Source organism: Tachypleus tridentatus, chromosome 11 (assembly GCF_004210375.1).
Source record: "Tachypleus tridentatus isolate NWPU-2018 chromosome 11, ASM421037v1, whole genome shotgun sequence".
Taxonomy (NCBI): Eukaryota; Metazoa; Arthropoda; class Merostomata; order Xiphosura; family Limulidae; genus Tachypleus; species Tachypleus tridentatus.
The window spans coordinates 75,718,707-75,733,933 of record NC_134835.1 but is presented as its reverse complement, the minus strand read 5'-3'; the positions used below and the strand labels follow the sequence as shown (position 1 = coordinate 75,733,933).

General features: G+C 32.1%; 1 protein-coding gene across 1 annotated transcript in view; it reads right to left on the bottom strand.

Moving 5' to 3' along the window:
• CNMaR (G-protein coupled receptor) overlaps window positions 1-10,945 on the bottom strand; it is a 102,303-nt gene extending 91,358 nt beyond the window's left edge. Inside the window, exon 1 of the mRNA XM_076468045.1 lies at window positions 10,811-10,945. The gene's annotated coding sequence lies outside the window, so the exon portion shown is untranslated. The remainder of the gene's footprint in view (window positions 1-10,810) is intronic.
• Window positions 10,946-15,227: the final 4,282 nt, after the last annotated feature.

The following is a 15,227-nucleotide window of genomic DNA, read 5'->3' as shown; positions in this document are numbered from 1 at the left end:
AGTAGAATGAAACATCATTTTGAACTATATTATCTTACGGTTGGCATATCTTGTGATGAAGTGAATTTTTTTTTTTTTTCAATTTTTCACTGTGGTTATTTTGTAGCTTAAAATCAGGGATCTTCAGTGGATATCACATTTTAGTTTCAATCCTAGAAAAACCTTTAGAAAGGAAAGGATTAGTGTTAAGAGGTTTATGTATTTGACATATATAATGGTGTCTAACGTGTGTGTGTGTGTGTTTATGAACTATTATGTCAAATCTAGCACGTGATGTTCCAGAAAGAATAGCAGAAAGTGAGATAAATCAATGATGAAATGATAAACAGAGATAATCGTGGATAATCCCCAGTAGATTATTTTACATGGTTTATTGAAGGATTTGCGATTTAAAAACAGACAACATCTTGTTTGAAAACTAATAATAAATGTTGCGGAACGTTAAAAGAGTGAAAGCAGTTTGATCCATGCTGGTTTTATATTATAATTGCTTAACAGGTCACAAGTTAGCTTATATACAGCTTTTATGAAAAAAAAATCCAACTTTCATATGTACATGGGCATTAAATCAGTAAAGATGTAAACTGCGCTCTTGAAAATACAGTAATATGAGTTTACGTGAACACAAATAAGACGTTTGAAGTTGCATCAGCTGTGGAATGAGTTTTTTTGTATCATTAAATTCCCTCTTTGATGGTCATCTTTCAAGAGAACCCTTCATGGTAAAGAGTACAGCATTTTGACCGAGAACGTAGCATTACGTCATAATAAGGTTGTTTATAATTATGAAAGTTTTCCTTGCAAACCCATAAACTTTATATTATCTGGTAGTTCTCTGTATATCTCTTTCCTGTTGTTTTTTTTACAACATTCATATCCTATATCTAATTTAAAATAGTTTTACTTACTTGTACGTATGCTATGTTTAATATTTTATATTATTTTCATTAATATCTCTTTCCTGTTTCTTTTGTTTTTGCACCACTTATCCCTACATTTAATACCTCTAATAGCATAGTGATATATCTCCAGGACTCACAGTGCTAGAAACCGGCTTTCGGTAGCCGTTGTGGGCAGAGCACAGATAGCGCATTGTGTAGCTTTGTGCTTGTTTTCAAACAAACAAACCCTATTCTAATTAAAAATATATTTTATTTACTTGTGAAAAGGGAAATAAACAATATGTGAAATTTATTTTTCTTTATATAGTTATATAGTAGTTTACAAGTTTATAAAGTATTATAACGTGAAATTAACGACTAAAAACTTCTGGAACAAAATGTTAATGAATTATTCTAGTCCCCTAGTGCATATTTTGTGTGTTTTTTCCAGTTAATTTAGCTAATACTCGCGATATTGAGCATATTATCCCACAAAATGTGGTTTTATTGCAATCCTGAAACACAACATACAGCGTTGATAGGTGGCACTACTTATCTCCGCTATTGGTTTTCCCTTTATACATATATGATAGAAGAAATAATGCTCTCCATCTTCTGCTTCGATCTACAGTTTTGTGTATAAAATAGGAGAATTTTTTTTGCGAATTTAGGGATTAGTTACACTGTTTACAATTCCTCTGAAAATATTTGTTTCATATCTTAGTAGCTATGATAAAATATCCCACTAGTAATAAATGAAATGTATTAGTAAACATTCGTTTGACGCCTTACTAACAGTAACAATATTTTTCAGTAAATGTTTGTCTCGCAATTTACTAAAAATGGTTAAAAATGCTAGTAATTTATATATCACTGTTTACTACCAAATGTAACATGTTACAGAATAAATTCGTTCCAGAGTCCACTAATAACAATAAAATAATCCAGTCTGTCATAATTTCACATCTTGCTAATATTGATAAAATGTTTTCTGTATTCATTTTACCTCTTACTAGCAAAGATAAAATATTTCATAAAATACTGTTTTTCTATCTTATTGGTACGTCATTATTGCTTACAAACAGTTGGAATAAACATTCGCGTGACAGCTAATTAACGGCAGGCCTGGCATGGCCAAGCGCGTAAGGCGTGCGACTCGTAATCCCAGGGTCGCGAGTTCGCGCCCGCGTCGCACTAAACATGCTCGCCTTCCCAGCCGTGGGGGCGTATAATGTGACGGTCAATCCCACTATTCGTTGGTAAAAGAGTAGCCCAAGAGTTGGCGGTGGGTGGTGATGACTAGCTGCCTTCCCTCTAGTCTTACACTGCAAAATTAGGGACGGCTAGCACAGATAGCCCTCGAGTAGCTTTGTGCGAAATACCAAAACAAACAAATCATTAACGGCAGTAACATATTCCAGTAATTATTCATTTTACAGTATATTCACAATGATTCAATTTTATAGCCAGTTCTTTTCAACATAGTAATAATGGTAAAATGTTTCATTAAATATGAATTTCGTAGCATGTTGACGAAACGAACGTGTTCCTCTAAAGGACCAAACATTCGTTTACCAGCTTACTAAAAATGAGGAAACATCTCAGTAAATATTGTTGCAATCTGTTTTTGTTTACAACATACTAACAATAAGGATATGCTGTGTTAACTACGTTTCACAGTTTGCCAACAAAGGTAACATGTTTCTGTAGACAATACTTTCAATGCTTACTTACAATAATACAATGTTTCACTAAGTATCTTTTATTTCATAAAAATTGTAAATTTGTTCAAGTAAACAATAGTTTTACAGCTCAATAATAGTGATAAAAATATTCTGGTTAGTATTTGTTTTATATAAAATAACAATGATGGAACGTTCAAAGGAAATTTTCTTTCGTGGCTAATTTAAAAGAATGACATATTCCACAATTATTTGTTTTCATAGCACATTACTAATGACAAAATGCTCCAGATAATATTTGTTCATAGTTTTTTAACAATACAAAAATGCCCTGATTAATATTGCTTTCACAGGTTATTAATAATTATAAAGTTCTGTTTTCACACTTACTGTTTCGTCAGTATTCCTTTGATATCAATAATGCTAATATATTCTGGTACATATTTGCTTAACAGGTTACTAACAGTGAAGAGACGTTTCGTCAATTTTTGAATTTTTGTTTACAGTATACCAACAATGATGAAATGCTCCAGCAAATATACTTTTCGCCATTCGCTAACGGTGATAATTGTTTCAGTAAATATTGTTTCAGAGTTTTTTAACAATAATAAAGTATTGTATTCTTTCACCACTTACTAAAATATATTTTCGTAAATAATCTTCCCACCGTTTACTGACAATTATCAAATATTCCAATAGATATTCGTTTCGCAGCTTACTTATATATCGCTATTTGTTTTATAACTTGATAGCATGTTCTAGTACGTATTTATTTCACAAATTACAAAAAATAAAATGTTCTAATAAATCTTTGATATACAGTTTACTAACATTCTCTCCATGGCATAGTGACATCTTTTAAATGTTCTCGTCGGTTTTTCTTTGTAGAATACTGAACATTCATTCCATATCTCACTAAAAAGGATGAAACTTTCAAGAAAATATTCTTTTCACAGAATAAATAATAAATAATAGTGATAAATAACAAATAATATGCATAAATAATAAATAATAGTAATAAATAACAAATAATAGGAATAAATAATAGTTATAAATAACTAGTAAATAATAGTAATAAATAACAAATAATAGGAATAAATGATAGTTATAAATAACTAGTAAATAATAGTAATAAATAACAAATAATATAGAAAAAATAATAGTTATAAATAACTAGTAAATAATAGTAATAAATTATAAATAATAAATAATAGCGACGAAATGTCTCAGTGTTTAACTTCGTAGAAACCTTTTGGTTTTCGAAGAACCAGAACCAAACTCTTTGGTATAACTCATTTCGATTAAAAAACAGGTAAAAAACTTCGTATTTTTAATAATTCAGTTCTTAAAGAGTCCATTTCGTACCGTGTGACATAAATCATTTCAGTTTTTTTTAGGGTTGTATCAAATAATATACATTATTTTGATTTTTGAAATGTCAGTACCACACCCTGCAAAACAATTGAATGTCAGTGAGTTTTAAGTTGACATACCTAATACCAAAATATTGAAAATATATCAATGGTTTTATATTTTTTAAACATTTTCACTGAAAATAAATTTAGTGCAAAACTTGCATGTTTGTAACGGATTTACAACTACATATCTATTTCAAAATCGATGTATGTTTAAGCTAAATTTATATTTAGAAACATACATATGTTATACTGTTAAATCTATATTATAAAATTCCCGCTTATTCTCTAAAATTGTAGAAGATTCTCAAATTTAAGAATCAACAATATATGTATGTATATAAATTCTAGTGTATCGTTTATATTGTTGTGCACACTGAAATTTCTAGAAACTCTCTTCACGCTTATAAACGTAACCAATGCAGTAATCCAATAGAGAGTATATATTATTGGTTCGTTATAGTTGGTATACTATAAAAATCGAAGTTATAACTGTAACTAACACTTATTAATCGTGAACTTCAGATGTTTGACCAGGAAGGTTTATATATTTCGAACATTAAAAATCTTTTAATTTCAGCAGCTCTTACTATATACGTAGTACATTCTTTTTTTTTTATAACCAGAAAGAGTTGTTTCAATTTTGGTTTTTTACATATTATCATAAATATTTAAACTGAAGAATACTTTATTTACGAAACCTTACATACTTAAGCGTTTGGAATTTCGCCCATAGCTGCACGAGAGTTATCTGCTCTAACATTCCCTAATTTGAAAGTAATAGACAAGAGGAAAGGCAGCTAATCAACACTATCCACCGCCAACTCTTGGGCTACTCTTTTACCAACAAATAGCGGAATTGATAGTCACATTATAACGCCTCTACAGCTGAAAGGACAAACATGTACGACTATGGGGAATCGAACCGAGAAAAAGCAAGTTAAGAGTCTAGCACCCTAGTCACCAGGCCATGCCAGGTTTTTCTAAAATATACAACTGCTCAAAATGAAACTGATTAAATATCAGATTTTAACCAGCTAGTGTGCTCGGACTGTGGATCCAAGGACTTATAGTATGTAGGCCGTTGCCGCAAAAGCGCGCTTCGTATCTAGAGGGCCCGGCATGGCCAAGTGGTTAAGGCATTTGACTCGTAATCTGAGGGCCAATCCCACTATTCGTTGGTAAAAGAGTAGCCCAAGAGTTGGCGGTGGGTGGTGCTCACTAGCTGCTTTCCCTCTAGTCTTACACTGCAAAATTAGGGACGGCTAGCGCAGATAGCTCTCGTGTAGCTTTGCGCGAAATTTGTAAGAAACCAAACCAAATAAAGACTGTATTTATGTTGTAAGATTGGCCATCAAATTTTGCTATTCAGTAAGCTAGAAACAGCTCAAAGTTCAGCAGTGAGTGTTGTTGACTAGCTGTCTTACCTTTAATCTATAACTTCAAAATGAGAAACGGCTATGCGTCCATAGCCCTTTGTGTAGATTTTCGCGAAAATTCTGAAACATACAATTCTCCAGCATGTATGTCATGTAATGGACATCAGTTAATAGGGTATGTGAATTTGCATAAAGTGTAAAAGATGGGTGTTAGCTACCTGATGTCTCTAGTGATGTGTTACATGCTTCGTAATTACTGAAAATATAAGTTGTAGATAATAAATTAAAATAAAAAAACACATCGAAATATATCGAAGATAACTGCTCTAGTCTGGTAAAGTTAACTGTTACGCCCCAATTCCTTTAGTTTTCTTCGACACGTTACGGAGATATAATAGTGAGAAGAATACTATGATCTTTGCTCTGTCCCCATTACTAGGGCGTGAGCTAGGAGGCACGTGGAGGATTTATTGGTAGCTGTTAGTATGTTCGGTGAAGAACGATATCGATGTATGATAGGTGACTTTGTACAGGGTGGAGCTCAGACAGCATTTATTGAAGCAGAGATAGGGTTTGAGAATAACTTGGCGCTTTGTGACTATACGTAAAGAACTATTACTTATAAATTTTATTATATCTGAATTAAATGAGTGGAGCTTTTGTACTCATAATAATTTTCAGCCTTTTTTATCTTCCAAAGAAAATAGAGGGAAACGGATTAGTTACATTTAAAGGAGAGAAGAAAAAAAAACAATAATGCTATATATACATGAAACATAATAGAAAAACCACAATAATGCTATGTATACATGAAACATAATAGAAAAACAACAATAATGCCATATATACATGAAGCATAATAGAAAACAACAATAATGCTGTATATACATGAAACATAATAGAAAAACAACAATAATACTATTATATACATGAAACATAATAGAAAAACAACAATAATACTATTTATACATGAAAGATAATAGAAAAACAACAATAATACTATATATACATGAAACATAATGGAAAAACAACAATAATACTATATATACACGAAATGTAATAGATGTAATGAACAAATATCCTGCAGTGACACAACGGTATGTCTGCGGGTCTCACACCGCTAAAACCGGGTTTCAGTACTCGGGGTGAGCAGAGCGCACATAGCCCTTTGTGTAGCTTTGTGCTTAATTACAAACAAATGAGCAAATATTACTGTTCGTGTGTAAGAAAATAGTAAACGTAGTCATAGAAACGTGGCACTGTCCTCTGACGTATTGATGTGAATCTTCATTTAATAAAATCGACTTGTAACGATAAATGTTCCTATATCTTTGCACTTTTTATTCAAAACATTTAACATGTAACAATTGTCATGTTAAACAGTTGTTTAGTGTTTCCTAACATCGTGTTCCTTCAAACAAAATCATTACATCACTTCAGCCGTGTTACAACAAACTCGTGTTCACACTACTTTAGGAAAGAAAGCGAAAATGGTGGAAACTTACACATTCTTGTTTGTAACAGCACAGTCCAGCTACTGTGTTGACCTTTATACATCGACGAATAACGAAGCAAAAAGTACTGAAAATTTAACATTCACAATTTAAGTAGACCCTTTTTATAATTCGCACACCCGATGCTCAAAGCAAACAGCTTGTTAAAGTAATGTCTCAAAGTTTAACGATTGTAATTAAAAGTATTTATGCATTGTGCTTTAAGGCTAAAGTTAGATTTATTTTAGCCTAATTTAGAGCTAAGTAATAGGCGATTTACTTGTGTAGCAATATCATTCATTTCATTTTTTTTAAAATAGCGCCAACAATTAGATGTTCAAAGAAACTTATAAATAATAAAAAAATGTTATTTAATTGCTAGGTCGTCTAATATACATTATTTACAGTTCCGGTTGGTTGGTCGTTTTAGCGCAAAACCACAATGGTGTATGTACTGTGTCCACCGTGAAGAATCGAACACAAGATTTTAGCATTATAAGTTCGTAAACTTACCATTGTCGCACCTGGGACTTGCAGTTCTGAAAATGTAGGATAATTTTAAATAACACATCTAAATATGTATTTAACGATCCTGTCAGCAGATTGTATCTGAACATAGTAATAAAGAGTAAAAAGTGGTGCTCACCAATAATGCCGTATTAGCTTAAGCGTATCAAACACTATAAATAAAGTTTATCTGAAGTCAGAGTGAAATCATGGGAAATAAACTTATAGTTAAAAATCAAACAATCTATTTTTATAAAAGTTTGAGAAAATGTATTCTTAAGAATCTAAAATTAAGAGAATTTTCCAAGACAATACTCAACTCAAAAATATTTTTGTATTATATTATAGACTTTACATGACTTTACATAATAAAATAAAAACGAGTTTAAGTACAAATTTTTAATAAATATCATAAAATATTAAATGTTTGTAATTGGTTTTGTACTTCCAAGCTACTAATTTCAAATTATACAAGTTAGAAGAAATATTTTCACTTGAAAATACACTTTAATTCCTTCCTGATTTTTACAGTACTTGAAGTATCTATTGATACTTGAAGATTATAAACTAAAGTTTGAACTTTATATACAGATGTCTGCTCTAAAATATTTTATGAAATCAGGTCTGTGTCGTAAATATGGTTTGTTTAAATATGCATCTAACCCAACAACTGTTTATTTGCGAGTAAAATGTTATCTTTAGAAATTTCATTATAAGATGTAATTTTCAGCCGTATTTTAATAAATATATTCATGTACTGGTTGATACCCACAAAACGTTTATTGGCAGTATCTTTAGTATAATAGTATTTGTAGAGTAATACAAACGAAATGTAATCGTAGACAGCGAAATGTGCAAGTCTACTTCTAGTTAGGTCATACTTTATAAAATCTTAACTAATGTTAGGCGTAAGTATGATAAAGAGTTTGCTTTTGAATTTCGCGCAAAGCTACACGAGGGCTATCTTCACTAGCCGTCCCTAACTTAGCAGTGTAAGGCTAGAGGGAAGGCAGCTAGTCATTACCACTTACCGCCAACTCTTGGGCTACTCTTTTACCAATGAATAGTGGGATTGACCGTTACATTATAACGCCCCCACGGCTGAAAGGGCGAACACGTTTGGTGCGACAGGGATTCGAAGCCGCGACCCTCAGCTTACGAGTCGAACACCTTAACTTACCTGACCATACCGGGCCCTGTGAATCTTACACCAGCAAATGCCCTCTTTAGCGTTGGTGTTATATATCTATCCAAAACGCATTAAGTTACTCGTTTCTGATCTAGTTCTTCAAAATTATATCTATATTCATGTTAAATTCCTTCCAGAGTGCTCCATACTTATATAAAAAAAATGAAAATCAAAATTAACCTTTTCAGGAGTATAACTGATTAACTACACAGCTGCTTACAATATTACTTATAAGGCTTAAAATGCATTGTTTCATCAGTATAGAAATATAACGTAGATATAACCTGTAACGTTGGAATAGATTTCAGGTGCATTGTAAATAAGTAACCTTTGATTTTATTATATCTTTATAAAAATTAAAGAAATTCTTTTATTATAAACTGATGTTAAAGTATTTTAGTTCCGTATAATAACTTCTCATAATGGCTAAAATATAATTATATCAGTTATTTTGTTCATTAAGACAAATTATTAACAACTTAATTTGGGACAAATTAAGATAAAAATGTCAACTTTAAGTCAGTCATATAATGGACTCATGTATATATATATATATATCATATCAGATCGACATATCGATCGATTCATGGGGCGAGATTTTTAATTAATTATAACTTATGATCAAAGCAAGATATATACAATGAATCAGACACGTACACGCACTATTTTAACAGTAAACGAGTATATGGAACAAAACGAACAAATACAAACATCAATTTCCCAGTAAGGACGACAGATCTACAAAATTTCAGTAACAATGATTATACAAGCAAAATAATAGAGACAATAACAAAAACAAAAGTAACTATAACTGTAAACCAAACCAAAAATAACGATCCAGGTGAGAACGGAATACAAACCATTTTTCTAAAAAAAACTTACTCATAAATTATTTGATCATTTAACAGCGTTATATAATTTATCACCTAATTCTGGTTACACCCCAGTCTCTTGGAGCAAGCATATGCTCTTATATTTCTCTAGGAAGTCGAACCAACGAATAAATCAAGAAGTTATCGACCAACCAGTCTGACTAGTCGTGTTGGCAAAATGTTAGATAGAATTATCATCAATAGAATCTTCAACTTTTCTAAAGATACATCAAAATTACACGAAAGCTCACGATGGTTTCAGAAAATTTCTGCAAACAACAGATCATTTGGTTAGGTTAATTGTAAGTGGAGTATTTCATTTCAGAGATAGGTTCCACAGAGAGGGGTAATTAGCCATATCTTTGTTTATGATAAATGTAAGCGACATGCTATTAAATGATCAACATTTTAGTTTAACATCAACATTTGCAGACGATGTGACGATATGGATGAACTCTATGACTCCCCCGACTGCAGTTACAGAGTTACAGTCTGTTCTGAATCAGACCGTTGAACACTGTCTAAAACACAAATAATGAACCTTGTTCTATTTGAAATATCGATTAAAACATTAAGAAATCCTCCTGAAATATACTTAAACAGAGTACTTTTAAATGTCGTACCTAGTCATAATTTCTTGGTATAATTTGAAATTCAAAATTAACGTGGAATAAACAAATTACCCACATTAGGGATGAGATACAGCAACGAGCAAACTACCTTAAAAGATTAACAGGTAAAAATACAAGAGACACACCAGAAAAAATTAATAAAAATGTGTACAAAGTACGTTAGACCTGCCCCCACTTAACGTTTACTATATAAAAAAAAGATTATCTATGTATCTATGCTAGACATTAACATATCGTTTAGAATTGAGTATCACTTGTGTATTTTAAAGGGCTTATAAATGTGAAATACGCAAAATGATCAAGTGAAAAAGTTATATTTTGTTTGTAACTATTTGCGAGTATATACAACCAAATTAAGAAAAATATTGATATGGTATTAACTTCTACAGGTAGTTAATTCATGGGTATAACACCAGAGTTCAAATACAGTATTTTGCACTAATTTTCAAACTCTGATTTCTTGAATAACCATACAGGGTTTACAAGTCCGTAAACAACTCTAGAGAACGGAGGAAGAGGTCTGAGTAAGCCTGACCCTTTCAACTAACCAAACCCCGATAAAGACAGGACAAAATGAACTACTTATGTCTGAATTAAATTTTAACCCAGCAATGAAACTAGCTTACGTTTTTACTTCTAATTTAAGAAATTTAAAAGTCATTCCTAAATCTCAATTAAGGTGGCGATAAACAACACAATATTATAGATTTATTTTAGAATTAATTAATTAATGTTGGTACTTAATTTTACTTGAACTAACTTCACTTGCCATTCGCAAGATCCAGTCAAGCAGCCACAGCGTCAACGAGGGAAGACTATTTAGTGATTCTAAGAGTTGACATGAAGAAGAGTGTATGTCAAACACACTATATCTGCTCTATTTAGTGCCGACTACGCATTTGGCTCAATACCAGAACTCGTCAAACCAGCTGGGATACGACAGACACAGTGACGGCTAAGACGCTATTTGAGTTATCCAAGTGTATGAACAACAACTATTATGATGTGAAATAGATTAAGTTGGTAAAGTGTAAATTTAATATTAGGGTTTCATCTGTTGGTTGCCCTTGCTATTAGCGGTATTTTCAGTCATAATACAAATAATACTTTATTACATTTAGCCAATTTAGGTTAGCCATAAATCTATATACTAAACTAACAATGAAAACCAATCTATCGAAATAAAAATGCCTTCAAAAAATAACAAATATATATATGTATTTGAAATATTCTAAATAACTGTTAATGAATAAATATTAAATAAAAACAGCTTGTTTCACGTACTATCGTTGACTAAATACTGTTTTCAGAACTTGAAACCAGTATAATCTTTCCAGATAATCCTTTTTAACTAGGTATTATCACTAGTAAAACCCATTAAAGATTCCAGTAGTGTAACATTAGAGTCGTTTGACATCTCAGATATATTACTACTACATGTTTCTGCTTAAGTCCAGAATCGGATAGCATGGCAGGACAGACAGTGCAGCAAAAAAACCCAAAAAAAAAACAACACACTACTGTTTATGAAAACATAAATAATAATAGTTTAATAGATGATCTAATGATGTGGTATAATAATAGGGATATTAATACTCTCGTTAAAATATAAACGAGCTGAATGAAATGAATATAAAAACAATATACAACGAACTCTATGAAGGTGAGATACAAATAACCTGTCTTTACCTCTTGCAACTATATAACAGCCGAAAGTAATAAATGAACTTAGATACTAAATAATAGCTGAAAAGCAAGCGTGATAAACTTCGCGAAAGATAAAATATTGATATTAATAATCAGACATAGAGAAGGAGTGTGTTTCATATAGCAAAGCCACAAAGGGCTATCTGCTCAGCCCACCGAGGGGAATCGAACCCTGATTTTAGCGTTGTAAATCCGGAGACATACCGCTGTACTAGCGGGGGGGCATAGAGAAGGAAATAACAACAATGGTAAATATTACAAGTAATGCAACTTTACAAATAGTGTATAAAACCGAGGACTTGGGTGCCTCAACTGATGTCGAACTAACTCATATTTAATTTTAGTTCTAGTAACATAAGTAATACATATAAATGAGCCCTTGCTCAGAGTTTTACTGTCTCTTATATCCTGTCGAAATTTTATATGCCTGAAAATTCTCTCTTTTTAAACGAATTCAGAGAGTGTCAAAGGAATTCGCTATTTTAACCTCCGCTATTTAAGAGCTTGCTCAGCTGAAGGATCATATGGACAGTGAAATTGAAAACGCAATTTTTTGTGATTATAATACACACAAACATACACAGAGAAAAGTGAACTTACGTTATTGAACTGTACCAAACTACACATTGATATATTCAGTTTTTTTTTCTGTTAAGCGAAATAAGTTTAATTCCTCTTTAGAAACTTGAAAAACAACCATCAAGCCATCTTTGATTACATTTACTCCTTTGAGTTTCGGCCAAGCTTTTTATATATATAGACTTCTTAGCATTTTGTTTTCTCATATTACAATTACTTATCTCTCTTTCTTACAATTAATGTAACTCGTTCCTCCACAACCTTTTCAAACCAATACTCTATGCTTAGTTTCGACATTACTTCTCGATTTACCAATATTTATCTTAGAGAAAACACCAACGTGAACCTCAAACACCCATTGAAAATTAACGCACACGACCAGCAAGCTAATTCAGTTTTACCACCATATTTTCAGACTACACAAACATGGGATTAATTACGTGTAAAAGTGTCTTCTAATTAAACAGTACCTTCAGAACTTAAGTAACTTTTGTACTTCTATGGAACTAAGCTTACTCTAGTTTATATTTATTTGAATCATTTTTTTTTGAAAATATAATAGTATGTCTATTGCCATCTTTGCTTGGTTTTAAAGAAAAACAAAATTCTGTAAACGAAATAAGAACGTTCCGCCAAGGTTCTTTGAAGATATTTTCCCTCTTTCCCACAATTCTGTTGGTACGGATAAAGTGACATAATTTTCTATGATTGTGATCTTTCTATTGTTCTCTTGTAGTACTGTTCTCAGTTTCTACTGTTAATTGGTAGAATTTAAGAAGCATTTGAAAATATGTATTCAAAAACTAACTGAAGATGCATTTATTGAGGGTTATTGAAAGATCCCATTCAGTATACAATCTAAATATAGGATAAAAACGTGACTTATGGTTAATGAGAGAATGTTGGACCCATTCAATTTAGGAGCTATACATAATGAAAATCAGGTGAACTAAAATTATCGAAAAATATTATGAAGGCCACAATCACGTTTGGATCTATGAGTAAAGACATAACGAGAACTTGTGATTAAAAAGCTGTTGTTAAAAAATTGCAAAGGGGTTGTGTCTTTACATATAGACATTTAGTACGTTAGATTAAAACGATTTGAGATCCTTATTCTGTCGCTACAATTCATGTCGTCATGTGTGATCATGTTCAATCTGGAACCAATATCTTGACAAAAGATTCCCCTGAAGGATGTAACGTACACAGCAAACCTTTCCTTCCTGCTACTTTCCATAACCCGTCAACTGTCTGTTGACTTTCGTTTCCCAGCGCTCATTTTCAATTCATACGCTGCAATGATCACTTGACCGACACGTCATCGTGTGGAAAAGTAAGAATACCTGTCTTACTTTACATACAAGGTATATAAAGGTTCAACAGATATGACCTTTTCAGCAACTTGTGTACAAGTGATTTGTATCACTTTTCCAGGTGGAGATCCTTATCGATGACCCGTCATGGTCTGGTGGTTAGGGCACTCGAATCGCAAAATGACAGACGCGGGTTCGATTCCCCGTCCTGCCAAACACGTTCACATTTTCTTTCATGGGGGCATTGTATGGTTACGGTCAATCCCACTGTTCTTTGGTAAGAGAGTATTCCAATAGCTGACAGTGGGTGGTGATGACTAGTTGCCTTTTCTCTAGTCTTACACTGCTAAACTAGGGACGGCTAGTGCATATAGCCCACGTGTTGCTCTGCGTGAAATACAAAACAAATCCACCCTTCTTTATTTCGTTGCGTATTGTTACCTGGGAATTGTGAACGGCTTTTGCCATTAACATCCATGTTCAAGGATTTTTACTTGTTACAGGAGCCACATTCTGCTTACACTTATTGCAACTCCTTTACTTGACAGTCCTAATTCATGCATTTGACCCACATTCCTAATGTAATTAAGTACAAAACATTGTCCAGTTCTGAAAATTTGAAACCTCCGATTTAAATACTTTTTCTGATTTGAATAAATGAATATTTTGCATCGGATAAAGCCCCTACATACTGTTTCCAAACGCGATTAATTTTGGATGACACCACATTACTTACGCAGCATCAAACAATGCTAAAACGTAGTTCTAATACATACCGTTCCACTGAAACTTTGTATGTGTATTGGTGGTCACATGACTTGCTGATTCGAATATTAGAAATAATTTTAATATAAGTTATTCTACACTCTCTAGGTGTATGAAAAAGGTATACAAGGAATGGTTAACAAGGGATTGTAAAAACGTCATCTTCCTGACATAAGTTTTAACGTAAGGTTATTAATGTGATTATGATTAGAGGAACGACTGGTAAAAGAGTCAAATTCATGTTGGGATAAAGAAATAATTACGTCAAACGGACTTAAATTGACGAAGGGTTATAAAAGAGTTATTTTATGTAACATTCCCCTGAGAATTAAATAAGAAACAAGGTTTTATTCCCTTTAACTAAATACGTGGAACCCAAAAACATCTGCAGATTTTTCAAAGGTTTTTAAATTATACAATAATATATTCGATGATTGTTTGCTTTAGAGCGAAAGCATTGGACTATGTCTGTCGTGGAGAATCGAATCCCGGATTTTAGCGTTGTTTATAAGTCTGTAAACCTGTCGGTAACCGACTAGCGGGAAAATAGTTTGGTAATATCAGAGAAAGTTTCTGACTTTCTCTTATAGGACTGATTATTATCAGAAATGTTAACACTTTTTAATAAGTGCTCAGTGCTCATGGATGTGCATTTACAGAATAAAATAAAACAAAACTGATTTCAAAACAGTTAGACGTATTTATTCATCGTATAAACCAGTTAATTTCAAATGTAGACGTATTGATCTTTCGGGATTACGAAACATATCTGTAAGCAAACAAATTATATATGCAACAGGCTTTATCATA